The following is a 20,318-nucleotide window of genomic DNA, read 5'->3' on the forward strand; positions in this document are numbered from 1 at the left end:
AACATTGGATGTCAACCAACTTCCTTAAGTTAAACGAAGCAAAAACCGAAGAGATGGTTGCCAGTAAACTAGGGCCTCTATCTGGTAACCTCATACACATGCTAGAAACTTATGTGTTAATTTTGATTCTGCTTTGACTTTTGATAGACAGATCAATGCTGTGGTCAGAAGTTGTTTCTAAAACTAAAAGAATTGTAACTAAAGAATATAGTCATTCATATCATCCAAAGATTTGGTGTCTGTAATGCATGCTTTTATTTAATCCAGATTAATTTATTGTAATATATTGTATTTATATACTGTCACGTCTTAGCTTGTCCAAAATGCTGCCTGTTGACTGGAACAAAGAAAAGGGAACATATTTCACCAGCGCTGGTCTCTCTCCACTGGCTCCCAGTCTAAAATTTTATTTAGTTCAAAGCATTATTGTTAGTTTATAAGGGTTTGCATGGTTTGGCTCCTCTGTATATTTCTGATCTTCTTTCATTTCATCATAATACATCCAGAGACCTCAGATCAACCAATAGTCTATGGTTGACTGTTCCAAGGACACATCTCAAACTAAAAGGAGGTCGAGCCTTCTCAGTGGCTGCTCCACATAAAAACTGCATCAACATATGATGATTTTAAATCTCTTCTTAAAACTCATCTATTTACTATTGCATATGGTCACAACTAGGTGCAGTGGTAAAATATTTGTGCATTGTCTGTGATTGTGTTTTGTGTCCTAATTTTAATTATTACGCTGTATGTTTAAACTCTTTACAGTACTTTGGACACAGCTGTTGTTTTTAAATGTGCTTCATAAATAAATATGACTGACTGACTGACTGACTTATTCCAAACAATATATACACTCATCTAAAGGATTATTAGGAACACCATACTAATATTGTGTTTGACCCCCTTTCGCCTTCAGAACTGCATTAATTCTATGTGGCATTGATTCAACAAGGTGCTGAAAGCATTCTTTAGAAATGTTGGCCCATATTGATAGGATAGCATCTTGCAGTTGATGGAGATTTGTGGGATGCACATCCAGGGCACGAAGCTCCCGTTCCACCACATCCCAAAGATGCTCTATTGGGTTGAGCTCTGGTGACTGTGGGGGACATTTTAGTACAGTGAACTCATTGTCATGTTCAAGAAACCAATTTGAAATGATTCGAGCTTTGTGACATGGTGCATTATCCTGCTGGAAGTAGCCATCAGAGGATGGGTACATGGTGGCCATAAAGGGATGGACATTGTCAGAAACAATGCTCAGGTAGGCCGTGGCATTTAAACGATGCCCAATTGGCACTAAGGGGCCTAAAGTATGCCAAGAAAACATCCGCCACACCATTACACCACCACCACCAGCCTACACAGTGGTAACAAGGCATGATGGATCCATGTTCTCATTCTGTTTACGCCAAATTCTGACTCTACCATCTGAATGTCTCAACAGAAATCGAGACTCATCAGACCAGGCAACATTTTTCCAGTCTTCAACTGTCCAATTTTGGTGAGCTCTTGCAAATTGTAGCCTCTTTTTCCTATTTGTAGTGGAGATGAGTGGTACCCGGTGGGGTCTTCTGCTGTTGTAGCCCATCCGCCTCAAGGTTGTAGCGTGTTGTGGCTTCACAAATGCTTTGCTGCATACCTCGGTTGTAACGAGTGGTTATTTCAGGCAAAGTTGCTCTTCTATCAGCTTGAATCAGTCGGCCCATTCTCCTCTGACCTGTAGCATCAACAAGGCATTTTCGCCCACAGGACTGCCGCATACTGGATGTTTTTCCCTTTTCACACCATTCTTTGTAAACCCTAGAAATGGTTGTGCGTGAAAATCCCAGTAACTGAGCAGATTGTGAAATACTCAGACCGGCCCTTCTGGCACCAACAACCATGCCACGCTCAAAATTGCTTAAATCACCTTTCTTTCCCATTCTGACATTCAGTTTGGAGTTCAGGAGATTGTCTTGACCAGGACCACACCCCTAAATGCATTGAAGCAACTGCCATGTGATTGGTTGATTAGATAATTGCATTAATGAGAAATTGAACAGGTGTTCCTAATAATCCTTTAGGTGAGTGTATATATATATATATATATATATATATATATATATATATATATATATATATATATATATATATATATATATACACACACACACACACAAACACAATGATTTATTTGTCCATTGCGACTATTTAGTTTAGCTATGTACAAACATACAGAGGTCACTGCCAAACCAAGTCACTTCTTATTGGTCAAGGCTTCAAATTTGCATGACAAATTTCACCAGAATTGAAACTTACTTGAAATTTGCACAGGGAAACCCTTCAGGGAAACACTCAATCCTCATCATGCAGATTCCCATTGAGATATCTGTATTTCACCAATAGAATTTCTCAGTGAAAAGGTAAATGAGCCTATAGAATAAGGGCCATAAGGGCCAGGTCTTTTACCTGGGGTTTTTAATCGTTTGGGGGTCTCTATTTGCCTATGGTGTCTTGAGTTCTATGTAGGCTTCAGGGCAGTTTTTTAAGCTGTGGGGCTCATTCCTGTTTCTTCACTGTTAGATGACAAATGAAGGGCTTCGGACACACCCTATAGTATTATTAGGGACCATTTAAAATGGGCTAGTGCATTCAGTGACCTTCCAATAAAAGGAGAGAAAAACAGGAGAAATAATCTAAATGTTGCAAATTGTTGATGCATATATTAAACATAACAGAGTTGGCTGTTCGCCCCAGCCCTCCACCGCTTCCCATGTGAACAGCCCTGGCTGGAATCCGGGCTAGAGATCAGTGGATGGATAGAGTTCGCATGGCATGGTAATGTGGCAGTGCATGTTTTTGATCAAAGTTTTCCCTGCAAATATCTAACATGATTCATAAACAGATCTGGTCGGGCCACTGCAACAATGCAGGATTTCAGAGACACAGAGGATAAGAACTAGATGCACAAAACAAAGACAAAAGGTGTTTGTTCCAAAAACTAGTGAGCTGCCTTACTATCAACTGTCTACATAGACATCTGCCATCTAAGGCAGAATGCTAACAAAAATGGAACCTCACAAGTGACTGATTTGCATTGGTAGTAACCAGGCATTTAAATAGATCTCTGCACAGGAGACCCGACTCACAGTTGATTCCAATAGACTTTGAAGTTAGTATGTTGCTAAGCTAAATATTAGCCAGTTAGGCACAAAACAGGCACCTTTCTGGAATGGGTATGTTGCACTAGTAAGAATAAAAGCACATAGTACTCACAAATTATTGGTAAAATAGTACATTTTAAAAATGTTAAACTGTTTTTATCAATACTTTTAAGCACTGGATGAAATACAAATTTATAAATGACATTTCTCCTGCTTAATCTGCCATCTTGGATTTATTTTTTTCTCATTCCAATGCATTCTGGGATTGCCTTTTTAAAGGATCCATGTGATGCTGAAAGGAGGTATCTCAGGATACAGCATAATTAGGTTACCTGCCTTTTGGAACAGCCTTCAAGGCAGAATTGCGCCTACGATGCTTTAAAATTCTCCCTCCATAGGCAGCTCACTAGGTTTTGAAAGAAAGCAAAAGATTCAAGCTGTGTCTGCACTGTAACACAGAACCTCACGTAATGTTTCTTGCTGAAGGACATCGCTGCAAATTCCTTTACATTACCATGATAATAAAGAGAAAGGCTTTCACTTGCTACCATTAAGGAAAGCTACAAATATATCATCCCGCTTGCTGCGTTCTAAAGAGCAGTGTGATGGCCTGGCCCTAAATTGACCCTCACTTCTCCCATATCAGGACATGCATAAATACCTGGGGCAGGAGAAATAAGGAAAGCTATTAATCAATGGACACGGAAGCTTAGATCTGGAATGGCTTTAAATCCAATAGGAGATTCCTTTCAGATGTTTAAAGCCCAACGGTTTAATATCCCAACCATCCCCAAGCGGGTAATTGTTTCGCCGCCGCAGACAGAGAAACTGTCGATCAAGATCTCGCTTGACCTTGTTTCTGTGTCTGCACTGACCTCCGGAAATGTAAAGCAAAGATCATATCACACAAAAAGCAATACTCCCACAAACGGGCCCCAAGCTGCAAATTGATTCTGCTGTCATGGAATTCACTCCCATCTCAGGGATGCAGGCAAGAGAGGTATTAGGAAGGGGTCTTCTTCCTTTTATTTATATGTTTTTGTAGATATTATCCTGCACGTCAGCTCACAGATGTGATTTTTATCATTATGAAAAGGCACTCTGCATATGCTGGCAAAGCTACGTGGTGCTGACAGATAGCTGAGGGACAAATAATGTGGCGACTACAGCTGCCTGTGTTTAGCACTTTTCCTCTGTCGCGGCACTGATAGCGGGTTCAATTGTCTGCGGTAATGGGCTGAAGGGAGCTAAAGTTGCTGTGGTGACATTGCCCTAAGTGGGGTAGCAGCTCCACGGCAGAGGTTGTCTCATGAGACCACCGCCCCTTTGTCCCGACGGCATAGAGGGACGGGAAGCAGGCAGACGAGATATTATCCCCACAATGTCCAAAAGCCGCTGTTGTTCACTAAGTCCCCCAAATTAAATTTGAGCAGAAAAGAGTTTGCTTTGATCAAATCAAACTTTAATTAGCACTGATAACCTCAAGCTATATCCAAAACATTACCAACTGGAGGAAACAAGGACATTATTCATACTGGAAAATGTATCATCCATTGGAGATAGTAACCAGAGCTTTACAGTGTCCTACAAAAATAACAATGCCAACACTGAAATTGAAAAAATAAATAAATAAATGCTTCAAAGCATTGTCGTTTGGCTTGGTTTTAGTGTGGAGTTTTAACATGAATACACTGAAATCGACACGTTGCTTCTGAAAGTTCATGAACCCTGAAATCAACCATATTCAGACGAATTACTGACAAGTACCATCCCCCATAATCTACTGTACTCGCTGTACTGCTTCCAACCCTGATGCCAGGCGACGGCACTGGACCCCTCAGCCGTCCCTTTTGGTTGCGGTTGACACAGTGTTCCAGCACCACTGGATCGAGCACTCCCTCTGTGTCACGATCCTCAGTCAGCGACGAGGACTCCTTGACGTTGGCTCCTTCTTGGGTTTTCGGCACCAATGTAAAGGAATCAAGAATTGCAAAGGAGGAAGCTGGGACCGGCTTGCCAATCCACGTGAGACATTTATTGCATATACACTATTCAGTGTCACACATATGACTTTTCAGTCGAATCATTGAACACACAGACAGGTCCGGGTTGGTTTTCAGTGGTTCCCGACAACCACATCGACATGCGTCTCTTTCTCCCCGTCTGCTGCTGTCTCCTCTCCTCAAATATTCCCACCGCTCCTCACTGGAACCCGAGACTGATGTGGCACACAGGTGGAATTCATTCAGCACTTATCTTCCCGGCCTCTTCTGCCCAAACGCCACTAGGCCCCACCCTGCTCACCTCACACTACAAATACCAAGACACGGTTTCTGGTCCCGTGGGAACAAGAAGTATTCATGTTAACATAAAAAATTGTAAGCACGATTCAGAAGTTGCATTTACACTCAAAAATTACATTTTTAAATTTAAAGGGGTCATGACATGAGAAACCAAATTTGCCTTGATCTTTTTGTATATAAGAGGTCTTTGTATCATTAAAACGTCCTGCAAGTTTAATATTTTAAGACGTCCTCCCCATTCTAAACGAATCATTTATTTAATCAAGCTCAAAATACAGCTCGTTCTGGATTCATGGTTAGAAGTGACGTGACGGTTAGAAGTGACGTACCAGCATTTGCATATGACCGCCTCCAGCACAAGATAACTACGCTTTAAGCGCAAGACAACTACGCTCATTTCAGTATCGCCGTCGCCTCACAAGTGTTCAGTCGATGGACAGCGAGCTCTGACAGAGACTACTTGTGCACAGGAAAATTACGATGCCACACAGATGTGCTGTTCCTGGCTGTGGTCAAACAAAACCTGTGAATAAGCTGCCGAAAGATCCAGACGTCAGGGAAAAATGGATGCAGTTTATTTTTTGCGGACGTCCCAGTCACGGCAGTGTTAACTTAAGCGTTTGTTCTGTACATTTTAAGGATGACTGTTTTGAGAACAAATCTCAATATGATGCTGGCTTTGCCAGAAAACTGTTGCTCAAAGATAAGTCCGTGCCGACTATTCTGGGAACAACGACGACGCAAACTGTAAGTAATCTATTTTAAACTTTAAACTACTTTTTAAAGCGCAATTTCATTCATTATGAATAATCACAGTGTTTTTACTTAGTTTACTTGCATATTGTTCTGGCTGGGGCGTCAATAATTGATACATAGGCACTGACGTTAGCCAATCATAACAGTGAGCGTTAACACTGAAATCTTAAATGGAAAACACCCCCAAAACAGACTGTTTGAATCAGAGGATGAGAAACAGGGTGGGAAAAGGTCATAAATCACTAGATTTTAAAAGTTTTTCTTAAAAAAAAATATATTAATACTATAATTGCACCTAAGGGAACATAATAATACAATAAAAAAACCCATGTCATGACCCCTTTAAAACGGTTTAGGGTTGTTTTGGGTAAGGGGTAGAGTTAATAAAATGTGCATTCCTGTTGGCTCCATTACATATTTTACAACTAAAAAAACAACAATTGATTTGAAATTCAGTCAACACAGAACAATTTTAGCAGCAAAATGTTTAACCTACTGTTTCCAAATTAACAGTGATTTTTTAACAGGGATTTTTGTAGTTGTCATTACAATCTGAGCACTGTTGTGCCAAACCAGTCACAGTACAGATCATAGTCTAAGAGACCTGATTTTGGTCATAAATACATTTTGACAAAATGTGAAGTTACTGCAGTGTGCTGTAGCACAGCAGTACATTTTAGAAACAAGCAAGCCTGAATTCATCAATAACATTGATTTTGCATGAACATTTTTTGATAAGCAGCACAGGAGTGCATAGGATGAGGAACCTTTCCTTCATTATCATTGTCCGTATCATTGTCCATGACTTTGCACAGACAGATGTCAAAGGTTCTTCAAGCCAGAGGTACCAGCGGAAACAAATTCCCCCCCAACCTTTTTGGATCACTCGAGTCTGTGCTAAATAATTGATGTGGCCATTGAGACTGGTGGCAGTGGCAGTGATTTGATTTCGGAGCCAGTCTGAATGTGTTCAAGATCCTTACAGACACCCCGTGGAGGTTCAGTGAGAAATGTCAATCGCACCTCATCTGCGGACGGGGGCTTCTCTGCTACAATGAGAGAGCGGCAATCTCCAGGCAATCTGCAGCCAGTTCACCATCCACATTTAATGAGACACACACACACACACACACAGACACACACATTCACACTAAGCCAGAGTGATAGAACAAAGAGGCGCTAAGTTGCAGCTCTGACAAGTGTCAACTTTATTGCAACTCCGGCACTTAAGAGGATTTCCGTGAAAATATGAAAGAAAGCAGGGCAAAATAATAAAACAGGGATATTATTATCTAATTGACTGCAATGTTTTCTTTATACAACATGTGTACATTGTTGTAGCTAAAATAAACTAAAAGTCTTGTTTTATTTGTAGCCATAACAACACCGGCATTACTAGCCATTGCACGCATTGTGGCTTTTAACAGTCATGATTTTCAGTGAATAAAGATTTGGATTTCAGTCTCTTCCTTAAAGGAACCCATCATATGGGATCAGAAGGCTTGGAATATAGTCCAAAACAGTCCACAAGTAGAATGGACTACCTTTATGAGCATTTTATAGCACTTATTTACATATTTGTGAATCTAATGATATAGAACGGACACATTGTCTTGCAGATTTGTTTCATGTTACTTTACAAACTTCCACATGTTCTCACGTGCATCAGAGTTGCACTGACAAACTAGTATCGTCATGCTCACATGGTTAATTTTTTGACCAACGTGATGAGTAACACCACCCTTGTAATTCTTTTCAGGTATTCAGACAAATTCTCCACTAACAGATGAGCCTTTCGCAAACACCTGGGATTTCAGCGTTCTGACTGGCAGAATCAAACTTAATCATCTATAATTGGTGGAGTGGTTCTCATTTATAGTGACTGACAGCTTCAATCTGTCTCAAAGGTAAGCCATCAGGCCTAATAAATAAAGGAAAAGAAACAAGTAGTCACATTCCAAATGAGCAGGAAATCTGCAACATGACACAATGTAAAAACGAGAGCCACATCATATCTTATTGAAGAAGGAGTCTAATCCCCCAAAAAGATACGGCGAGATACCAATGTGCATGACATTAAATTTAAAACAAATCTCGGGACCTTAAATAATTTAACTGTGAAAGATCACAGAGTATTTGATCTAGTCTCTATCTGAAAACTACATTACACAGAGTAAAAACTGTGACTCAAAGAGCCTCAAAAAAGAACTTTCTTGCAGCAGAAATGTCACAACATGAGGGTTTGAGAGATGCTCAGGCTGCTCTTACATATGGCAAAATGCACACATATTGTATAGCAGGGGTATTCAACTAAAGTTCCAAGAGGTCCAGTCTCGACATTTCCATCCCACCAAAGGTCCGGGCAATAATAACTTGTATTATTTCATAGCTATTCTGTCTAATGACAATTTGTAAGAAATGCTAATTTTTTGGAATAGTTATTATAAATTTCCAAGTTTGCAGCAATAGTACTTTGTAAAACATGTTTTTTTTTTTTTTTTTTAAATAACTCATAAACAGTCAAAAAGTATCTTAATAACTTTAATGGCAACCAAAGTAGTAAACTATGGGGGATCTTCTACCATTTATATAGAGTATATACATAGGATGTATGGGTGTTCAGGGGTAACCCCTGAGAGAAAATGTAGGTAATGCAAATGTAGGTAGCCTTAATGAAAAATTTTTATATTTTCCTTAAAAATGTGAATCTACCAAAAAACAAACAATGTAGGCAACATCTATTAGTGCAGTTTAAAAATTATGTTTGCTATAGTTAAGTATAAATGGGCTGACTATCAAATTATGAAAACGTTTTTAATCATAAGCAGAGAACTCGTCATTTCAAAGTTTTGGTTGTCTTTCCTGCCATCTATGCCAAAGTTGATGCCATCTCTTACTCTGACAAAATCTCTGCTTATTATCAATAGGCTCAAAAACCTGTCGATTAATAAAACTAATTTTAGACAAAAAATAAATTCTAGTATAAAGGCAGTCTGGAACCAAAATAAACCATCTGAACCATCATATCAAACACATGAAGATTGTTTTGCTCTACTTAATTTTCATTTTCTGCAGTGTGTTTTACCGAAAGATGCCGGTATCTATCTAAATTGCTGCTCAATGTATTTCTCAGCTATGGTCTACTGTTGTTAATATAACCGCATCTACAGCTCTACCATGCGGCTCCACATGTCGCAGGCTGGGGGAGACAGGCAACGCTTGCGGAGTGTAAAAGGTCATAAATGAAGTGTGTTCAGTGCTAGACATATTTAAGGATATAGCACAGAAAGATCAGTGCTATCTACACCCTGTAGAGCTTGCAGTGTACACAACTCCATTGTTATGTTGCGCTGCTAACATAAAGTGTAGAAATGGTGAGATGGGGCAACTGTTGTCATGATGCCTCGCAGTCCGGATAGAACCAATCCGGGGTTCGGACCCCATACCATTTTTGAGAAAGCTATTATACTCCCTCTGCAAATGCACTCAAAAAAATCTTAGGCCTTTCTTGTTTTACTCTAACATGTTGAGCTGGGGCGCTTTAAATAATTTTTCTGTATAAAAATGCGCTACACTGACGTCTTACGTTGCTCCGCTTCACCACATTTTTCAGTGTCTTGCAGGGGTGCTGTGTTTTAAAAAAAAAAAAAGCGTTTAATTCATTATAATGTAACATGAGATGCATGCATCTCTACATCTCTACATCCCTTGGGCCCACCACCCATTGGAGGAACCGCAGGAGTCGGGTGCGCTGTCATATGGGCGGCAGTGAAGGCCGTGGGCCTCGACGGACCAGACCCGGGCAGCAAAGGCTTGCTCTGGGGACGTGGAATGTCACCTCACTGGGGGGGAAGGAGCCGGAACTAGTGAGGGAGGTGGAGCGTTACCAGTTGGATCTGGTGGGGCTTACATCGACGCACAGTTTTGGCTCTGGATCCGTACTCCTGGATAGGGGATGGACTCTATTCTTCTCTGGAGTTTCCCAGGGTGTGAGGTGACGGGCGGGTGTGGGGATACTCACGAGTCCCCGGCTGAGCGCCACTACGTTGGAGTTTACCCGGTGGAGGAGAGGGTCGCCTCCCTACGCCTACGGGTTGTGGGGGGGAAAACTCTGACCGTTGTCTGTGCATATGCACCGAACAGCAGTTCAGAGTATTCGGCCTTCTTGGAGACCCTGAATGGAGTCCTGAATAGGGCCCCAGTAGGAGACTCCATAGTGATGCTGGGTGACTTCAACGCACACGTGGGAAATGACAGGGACACCTGGAAAGGCGTGATTGGGAGGAACGGCCTCCCTGATCTGAACTCAAGTGGATGTTTGTTATTAGACTTCTGTGCTAGTCATGGATTATCTATAACAAACACCATGTTCGAACATAAGGATGCTCATAAGTGTACGTGGTACCAGAGCACCCTAGGCCGAAGGTCGATGATCGATTTTGTAATCGTGTCGTCGGATCTGAGGCCATATGTTTTGGACACTCGGGTAAAGAGAGGGGCAGAGCTGTCAACCGATCACCATCTGGTGGTGAGTTGGGTCAGGGGGTGGGGAAAGACCCTGGACAGACCTGGGAAGCCCAAGCAAGTAGTGCGGGTGAACTGGGAACGTTTGGAGGAGGTCCCTGTCCACGAGATCTTCAACTCACACCTCCGGCGGAGCTTTCCAGGCATCCCTGCGGAGGTTGGGGACATTGAACCGGAGTGGGCAATGTTCAAAGCTTCCATTGCCAAAGCCGTGGTGGAAAGCTGCGGCCTCAAGGTTTTAGGTGCCGCAAGGGGTGGTAACCCTCGAACACCGTGGTGGACACTGGTGGTCAGGGAAGCCGTCCGACTGAAGAAAGAGGCCTTCCGGGATTTGTTGTCCCGGAGGTCTCCGGAGGCAGTTGCAAGGTACCGACAGGCCCAAAGGGCTGCGGCCTCGGCCGTGAGGGAGGCAAAGCAGTGGGTGTGGGAAAAGTTCGGAGAAGCCATGGAGAAGGACTTTCGGTCCGCACCAAAGTGCTTCTGGAAAACCGTCCGCCACCTTAGGAGGGGGAAACGGGGAACCATTCAAGCTGTATACAGCAAAGATGGGACGCTGTTGACCTCAACTGAGGAGGTTATTGGGCGGTGGAAGGAACACTTTGAAGAACTCCTAAATCCCAACACGCCCTCTATGGTAGAGGCAGAGCCGGAGGATGATGGGGGATCAGATTCTATTTCCCTGGGGGAGGTCACTGAGGTAGTCAAACAACTCCGCAGTGGCAAAGCCCCGGGGATTGATGAGATCCGACCTGAAATGCTGAAAGCTTTGGATGTGGAGGGGGTGTCATGGATGACACGCCTCTTCAACATTGCGTGGAAATCTGGGACAGTGCCTAAGGAGTGGCAGAACGGGGTGGTGGTTCCCCTCTTCAAAAAGGGGGCTCAGAAAGTGTGTGCCAACTACAGGGGTATCACACTTCTCAGCCTCCCTGGTAAAGTTTACTCCAAGGTGCTGGAGAGGAGGGTTCGGCCGATTGTCGAACCTCGGATTGAAGAGGAACAATGCGGTTTTCGTCCTGGCCGTGGAACGACGGACCAGATCTTTACTCTGCAAGGATCCTGGAGGGGGCCTGGGAGTATGCCCATCCGGTCTACATGTGTTTTGTGGATCTGGAGAAGGCGTATGACCGGGTCCCCGGGAGATACTGTGGGAGGTGCTGCGGGAGTACGGGGTGGGGGATCCTTCTTAGGGCGATCCAATCCCTGTACGTCCAAAGCGAGAGCTGTGTCCGGGTCCTCGGCACGAAGTCGAGTTCATTCCATGTGGGGTTGGTCTCCGCCAAGGCTGCGCTTTGTCACCAATCCGGTTTGTGATATTCATGGACAGGATATCGAGGCGTAGTCGGGGTGGGGAAGGTGTGCGGTTTGGTGGGCTGGGGATCTCATCGCTGCTTTTTGCAGATGATGTTGTCTTCATGTCATCATCGGTCCGTGACCTTCAGCTCTCACTGGATCGCTTGGCAGTCGAGTGTGAAGCAGCTGGGATGAGGATTAGCACCTCTAAATCTGAGGCCATGGTTCTCAGCAGGAAACCGATGGAGTGCGTACTCCAGGTAGGGAATGAGGTTTTGCCCCAAGTGAAGGAGTTCAAGTACCTCGGGGTCTTGTTCACGAGTGAGGGGAAAATGGAGCGGGAGGTTGGCCGGAGAATCGGGGCAGCGGGGGCAGTACTGCACTCGCTCTATCGCACCGTTGTCAAGAAAAGAGAGCTGCGCCGAAAGGCAAAGCTCTCGATCTACCGGTCAATTTTTGTTCCTACCCTCACCTATGGTCATGAAGGTTGGGTCATGACCGAAAGAACTAGGTGGCGAGTACAAGCGGCCGAAATGGGCTTCCTCAGAAGGGTGGCGGGCTTCTCCCTTAGAGATAGGGTGAGGAGCTCAGTCATCCGTGAGGAGCTCGGAGTAGAGCCGCTGCTCCTTTGTGTTGAAAGGAGTCAGTTGAGGTGGTTTGGGCATCTGGTAAGGATGCCCCCTGGCCGCCTCCCTAGGGAGGTGTTTCAGGCACGTCCAGCTGGGAGGAAGCCTCGGGGAAGACCCAGGACTAGGTGGAGAGATTACATCTCCACACTGGCCTGGGAACGCCTTGGGGTCCCCCAGTCAGAGTTGGTTAATGTGGCTCGGGATAGGGAAGTTTGGGGCCCCCTGCTGGAGCAGCTGCCCCCGCGACCCGACTTCGGATAAGCGGTTGAAGATGGATGGATGGATGGAGATGCATGCATTGTGTTTTATTCGCTGAGTCTTGTCTAGCTTTTTTAGGCCAAGGATACATTTGGTCCAAAAGGAGAAGAGCAGCTTTGATTTCTTCCATTGCAGAAACCCTCAAACAGTTTTGAAGGTTGCTTGCTTGCATTGTAGACACAATTTAAGAATGACCATTTTCAAATTTAGTTCCTGCGCAGAACTGAGGAAGTTTTCATATTTTTATAAAAGATTACAATGCATTACAAAACACAAACATTTTTACTTGGAAAAACACTGATTAATCATTCGCACTAAGACGAGGAACGTGCATTTAAAAGGTGCTCCTTCTCATGCAGGAACGATGCATAATTTAGATGCAGGTCCAAGTTAAAAAGAGCTTCAACTCTTAAAAACATAGCTGGAAACACCTGCGTTCTTTAATATTTGTTGTACTGTGTATATGATTTTTTACCGCAAGCACGTGTTTGATCTGAACAGCCCCCTATGGTGACATTCACTGCTTCCTTTTGAGCAGAAAGAACAATCAAACCAAGAAAGTTTTGTTTAATATATGTGAATATAAGTATTGATAGACAAAAATGCCAAAAAAAACAAACCTAAAAACTGAAGAAGCTTCAAATGTGTGTGACCTGGCTGCATCACAAACATGGTCCATTTTAGAATACTAATAAATTCAACCTCAGAACCAACAGCAGATATTCAGTTTGACACAGCCCATGATACCCATCTAGACTTCAGTGTACCTTTTCCACATGAAACTGCTTGCATGCATTGTGTCTAACTCCACAGGACCCAACTGTGCACAGAAAAGCTCTAGGCAAAATACATGACCAGAGTAGTTTACTAGTCTGTCTCGCGATTAAACCTGTGCGATGCTATCATTGAGCCTTGGGGATCTTTCAGTGATGGATCGCCTGCGGACACAATGTTTTGTCTGTACAGATTAAACCGTGAAACATCTCTTGTCCAAATTTGCCTTGCAAGCCCTGTGACTCAATTTGAGCAGAAATATACCTACACTGTCATCAGGCCTGAGGTTTGGGCCAGTAAATCACGTCTCAATGGCCATCCAAGTCATGCGCAATAGCCGAGCTCTGAGCAATGACTAACTAATGTGTAGAGGAGTAAGTCATGTTAGGTTTGCTGACATTGGCAAGCTATGCCAAACTATTGTGCAGAGAGAAGCAAAGATAAATAATATACCTCAAATATCTTTGTTTTTACTGTTTGCATCAAATCGAGGCAGTTACTGACAACCGGCAGTTTGTTTAAGAAGCGAGACACTTTCTTTTAAGGCTTTAATGTATAGTCTGCTTGAAGTTATATAACCATATCCAACAATTTGCAGTCAAACTTTCTTTTGGCGGTTTCTGTGATCTTAGGCTCTAATATCTTCTCAAACAACCCAATTTAAGTTCATCAAATGCTTCTTTTACAAAAAGTACAAGTTACTGTTGACAAAGATGAATGAGTTTGTTAATTTCCAAAGAAAACTATAAAAAACTTTCATAAAGAAATTAACTTTTTTTCTACATGCATATTTACACCATTCAGACACGGTGTTCCTTTGCTTTCAGCCTGCGTTGCTGAATTAAGACTGGCCGCCATTAATTCACCACCCTGTGTGTTTATAACCTGCAGGCCTGGTGTGAAAAGTGCTGTCCTAAATTGCCAGTTAAGAGATAAAGGTATTTTGTCATGGGGCACGATTTGTAATTTCAAGGTATGCTAAATTACAAAAATATTAAAGGTAGGTGAAAATTCAAAAAAAAAAAAAAAAAAAAAAAAAAGGCAAAAACATTAGCATGAGTATAAATGTGAATGCCTAAAGCTTTGCTCTGTAATAGAATCTTGGACTTTTCCAACATAAATTGAAGGATATAATTCAAATGAGCTGAAGCAGTTTAAGGTCAAAGGAATATTAAATTCAGGCAGCACTTTGACAAAAAGAAAAAAAAAAACTTGTCTGAGCAGAAATAGAAACTAAAGCACTTTCTACCTGCCAACGCAAAGCAATATTATGTTTATACACGCAAAGACCATAAGGAATGGTGTGAATGTACAGTATACAGTACATCAAGTTAAAAATAACCATTCATTTTGATGACAAATAATACATAAACAACACAGGGGCTTATATATGGAATTAAGCATTTGCAAAAGGATTTAAGCACCATGTTCAATGTTTCCATGTTTTCACTGCACAACTTCTCAGTTAAAAGATGTGTGAATGTATTCTGTCAATCTCACAGAGCTCAACTCTCAAAACTCAGGCAATCATCAAACATGAATTCTTTCAAACCTTCTGTCTCACTATCTTTTCCCCTTTCTTTCCTCTCATGCATCACATCTTTGACTGTCCCCGTCCAAAACAGATTAGCAGCAGAGCCCAGAAAAAGCAAAAACGCGACCACAGAGATTCAGCGGCTATCAAAAAATTAGCATGACAATACTCACTGTGGGGAGAAGGGGACAGTCGGAGCGTGGCAAGTCACTCTGTCTGATGAACCTGCAAGGGAGTGGAAGAGAGAGAGAGAGAGAAGAGTCAGCTGTGAAAGCACCAAGAGAAGGGAGGGGTGACGAAGAACCGGCACATACGGAAACACATAAGAAAAGAAATTGAAACACAGGAGAATGCAGATAAAGCCGAACGGTAGAAGTGAAACGGGGAGGGGAACGTATGATGACAATAAACACATGTGGGAGATGCTTCTACTTTTAAAAGTCGGGGGCAAATGAAAAGGAGAATTGGGAAAAGTATTCAGGATAACTCAGCCATGTGATGTCACTCAGTTATAAAGGGTGAACTAGACACTTAGTTAAACTTGTAGTTAATGTGTCATTGTTTATTGTTGCAATAAAAACATAATGAGCATTTCTGAGTTTTGCACTATAGTTTTTTCAACATGACATCAATATGTATATCCAATATGTATATATATATTGTATATATGTATTTTATTGACCCTACTTTCTGTCTACTTAATGAACATTCCTGGTTTTATTGTTAATGATTTGTTGGTTTATCTTATTTTATGTTTGTAAGGCATTGCAATCTTTTAGCGAAATGTAAAAACGACAATAGACCTTTTCACAGACTGTGATGACACTTTTCCACCTTATTTAGCAGCAAAAATCTCACAATTTATTATACATTTTGTACATTATAAATGTTTTAAATATTGGGTGTAAATTTACAACATTATGCTTTTTGTTATATTACTTTGGAATTCATTTAAAAAACAAATTACCACAGCTGCGAGGGGGTTTCGATTACAGCTGCTGAGAGAGTGACAGTAAATTTGGCATCTTCTCTGCTCTCTATTTTTTTTCCTCTTCTAAAAAGTCATTCAAACAAAATAGAGGATTTTTTCTTTTGCCCTTGGAGCAAATGGGTAAGTGAAAATAATATTTGCTGTGATCTCCAATTGAGTCCCATTCACCGCTGTCGACGTTTACCCTGCATATGTTTACTTCTGCATTCCACAACCCAGTGTTAAAAAGGTCTATTGAAATTATATTTCTATAAAATAACTGTCCTTTTTAGCTGACATCATCAAGCCCTCATTTTTCTCAGCACATACTCATTAAATTTCACTCTCTCTGTCTCATACAGAGTGTGATTATTTCAACAAAAAGACTGACCGCGCATCATTTAAACAGTGCTCTTCTTGGGCAGTGCATGGGACACTCGACTTGCAACTGATTGCAATACAGGTGATGTGAGAGAAACAACACGATTCTATAATGAGCATAAATATGCACAACACACACACACACACACACACACACACACATGTTGGGTAAAATATATTCATATTTGAAAGTATATTCATAATCTGAATTGATCTTGCTTAGTCCGCCATCTTGGATTTATTTTTCCACCACGCTAATCATGGTGCATTCTGGGATCGCCTACCTGGGGGAAGGACACATAGGATGCTACCTTAAAATTTGGCCAAAAGAGATACGTTCAGAGGCAGCAAAAAATAAATATGTTGGATTGGATGATTTTTTGTGATGAACTTATGGCATATTTCCCACTAAGATAACAATTATTTTGTCATTTAATCACCCTGATGTTGTTCCAAACTTGAATTCTTTCTTTTTTACATGGAACACAAAAGTGACGCAAGGAAAGGAGTGTTGTTGGGCGTATAGGCACTTGAAGGTGAATAAATTATGACAGTTTTCCTTTTTGAGTGAACTATCCCTTAAAGCTTTTCCTTGCATGCTAGTTTTTGTCTTGTGCTTATGTATGTTTGGGTATATGAGTATGTGTGATTCGACAGCACTATCAGATCACTCCATCACCCACTCTGATAGAGAACTGATGATCTGCATCGCAACATTACACTGTCAATCAAGTCTCCTGTTTTGTCCAATCTCTCATTCTCTCTTTCTCTTCATATTTTCTCATTTCTTCTCATATATGTCTCTCTCTCTCTCTCTCTCTCTCTCTCTCTCTCTCTCGCCTTCTCTCGTCATGTGACAATAGCAAGACCCCATTCCTAATCTGACCCCAAAACAGCAACAAAATCACCCTGGCCTTATCATCCTCTGCCTAGGCTCTGTGTTCTCTCCCTCTTCTTTCATATCCCCTGCCTCTCTCTCTTTCTTTTAGTCTCTCTCTCTCTCTCCGTCACTCTCCATTGCATCCTCTCTATCCCCAGTATAACCTCTTCCTCTGTCTCCTCTCTGTAAACAGCTTTCAGCCAAGCAGAGATTACCTAGACCATGCTCTTCAGAACAGCTTCAAAAAGGGTGCTCTGGGCTGCCAGGCTGGATAACGCCCCCCCCCCCCCCACACACACACACACACACTCCCCCCGGTGTATGTCGCGGAGGGATAGTGGCTCTGAAAATGTTTACAGAAGAAAAACACAGAGGATGCAGAGGACATGTCACACATTAGCTACATTCACTGTCAGTGTTTGGATTGACAATTATTGTAAAACGTATTTACTAACGGGTGTGACTCTCGAATTGTCCTGTTCATAATATAGCTCACATGAGTGGCTTGAATGCTGTTTGTATGAACAAATTACCGAAGCCCATTTTGTATTCCCTCGATAGCCGAGAATAATGTCTGTAACCATAGTGACAGTGAATAATGTGATAAATGGGGTCGTCCGTAACACTAGAAAGTCTTCTTAGAATTGACACAATGTTATTTATTAAATGAGTCCAGGCCAGATTTAATCAGTTTCATTTTCAAACTGATTTCACTTTCAAGGTGATGCCTTGACCACTTAAAGGAATATTCCAGGTTCAATGCAAGTTAAAGGGATATTAATCCCAAAAATGAAAATTCTCTCATTATTTACTCACCCTACCGGCATCAAAGATGTGTTTGAATTTCTTTCTTCTGCAGAACAGCAATGACGTTTTTTAGAAGAATATTTCAGCTCTGTAGGTCCATGCAATGAAAATGAATGGGTGACAAAATTTTGAAGTTCCAAAATCCACATAAAGGTGCCATAAATGTAATCCATAAGACTCCAGGTCAATATATAAGTAATTTATTTATCATAAATTATTCTCTCTGCCTATTAGGGGGCGATATGCACAAATAATGTGAATCGCCAAAAACAGAAGGAGAAAGTGAAAATGAAGGTAAAAGGACAAATATTTACTTGTTTCTCACCCACACTTATGATATCACATCTAAACATATGGATTTAACCACCAGAGTCATCTGGAGTACTGTTATGTATCCCTTATGTAGATTTTGAAGCTTCAAAATGTTGGCACCCATTCACTTGCATTGTATGGACCAACAGAGCTGGGATATTCCTCCACAACCTCAATTCTGAAAAAGTTAGGACAGTATGAGTGAATGTAAATAATCACCCTTTGTTATGTATGAAAGCTCTACAATTACACATTATATGGTTTATTACACTGTGAATTTCATTTTTCTTTTTTTTTTTTACTTTTTTATGTACAGTAATTTCAAATCAGATGATTGCAACAAGCTCCAAAAAAGTTGGGACAGTCGAGATTTTACCATTCTGAAACATCAGCATTTCTTCTAATAACACTTATTAAGCATTTGGTCACTGAAGACACAAGCTTGTTAAGTTTAGAAAGTGTAATTTTCCCCCATTCATTAGCTGCACAATTGTACGGGGTCTTTGCTTACCGTATGTGTGCTTAATAATGCAGCCAACATTCTCAATTGGAGACAGGTCAGGACTGCAGGCAGGCCAATCTAGCACCCACACTCTCTGCTTACACAGCCAAACACTTGATCTCTGGGCAGTATGTGGTTTGAAGTTGTCCTGCTGGAAAATGCAGGGACGTCCCTGGAAAAAACTGTGCTGGAAGGCAGTATATGTTGCTCCAAAATTTGTACATATCTGTCTGCATTCATGGTGTTCTCACAGTTGTGCGAGTTACCCATGCCATGGGCACTGACACACCCCTGGCCCATACAGACACTGGCTTTTGGACCTGACGCTAAAAACAGCTTGGATGGCCCTTTTCCTCTTTGGCCTGGATAACATAATGGCTATGTTTTCAAAAAGATTACTAAAGTTATCCCAAGCCCATGTTCATGATATACAGTACAACTGAATGCCATTTTTAAAGACATTGACATCTGAGGGATCAGATATCACACGCATTCATAAGTGGTTTTCGTCTTGGAGGCTCCTTATACAGTATACAGTCCTATGACACAATTGCCTCACCTGTTTAAAATCGCCTTGTTATATCAACTTGTCAAATTGCTATTAGTCTTAAATTGCCGCTCTCACAACTTTTTTGGAGTGTGTTGCATTCATCTTATTTGAAATTACTGTACATAAAATAAAAAAATAAATAAAAACGATACAAAGTCATATGTGTAGTTGTGGTGAGTTCAATATAGCAAAGGGTAAATATATATTTTTGTTTTTGTTAGCATTTTTTATACTGCATTTTTTATACTGTCCCAACATTTTCAGACATGGGGTTGTAAAAATCTTTATTTGTGTTCTGCCGGAGAAAGAAAGTCATGCACATTTGGGATGGCATGAAGGTGAGTAATGATGAGAGAATTTTCATTTTGGTGAACTAACCCTTTAAGCTCAATCAACAGCATTTGGCATCATATTGATTACCACAAAAATGTAGTTTGACTTATCTCTCCTATTCTTAATTTTTTTTTATAAAAATGCAAAAATCTGGGTTACAGTGATACATTTACAATAATAGTGAATAGTGAATGGGTGCCCATTTTCCTTTTCCTTCTTCTTTTTCAACTTTTTCAATAGTATAGCCACATGACATAATCAGTGTGCATGTAAACATTATTTTAGTGTGATAAAATCACTTATTAACCTTTTCCATGTAAAGTTATAGTCAATTGTAACAGATTTTAAGGAATTCATGGGAAA

The 20,318-nt window shown here is 41.4% G+C and overlaps 1 protein-coding gene across 4 annotated transcripts in view; it reads right to left on the minus strand.

The window, feature by feature from the left end:
- LOC127633263 (RNA binding protein fox-1 homolog 3-like) overlaps window positions 1–20,318 on the minus strand; it is a 569,814-nt gene that overhangs the window by 395,109 nt on the left and 154,387 nt on the right. For all 4 annotated transcript variants that reach the window (XM_052112226.1, XM_052112224.1, XM_052112220.1 and 1 more), the window contains exon 3: window positions 15,394–15,445. The gene's annotated coding sequence lies outside the window, so the exon portion shown is untranslated. The remainder of the gene's footprint in view (window positions 1–15,393; window positions 15,446–20,318) is intronic.

Source organism: Xyrauchen texanus, chromosome 40, assembly GCF_025860055.1.
Source record: "Xyrauchen texanus isolate HMW12.3.18 chromosome 40, RBS_HiC_50CHRs, whole genome shotgun sequence".
Classification (NCBI taxonomy): domain Eukaryota; kingdom Metazoa; phylum Chordata; class Actinopteri; order Cypriniformes; family Catostomidae; genus Xyrauchen; species Xyrauchen texanus.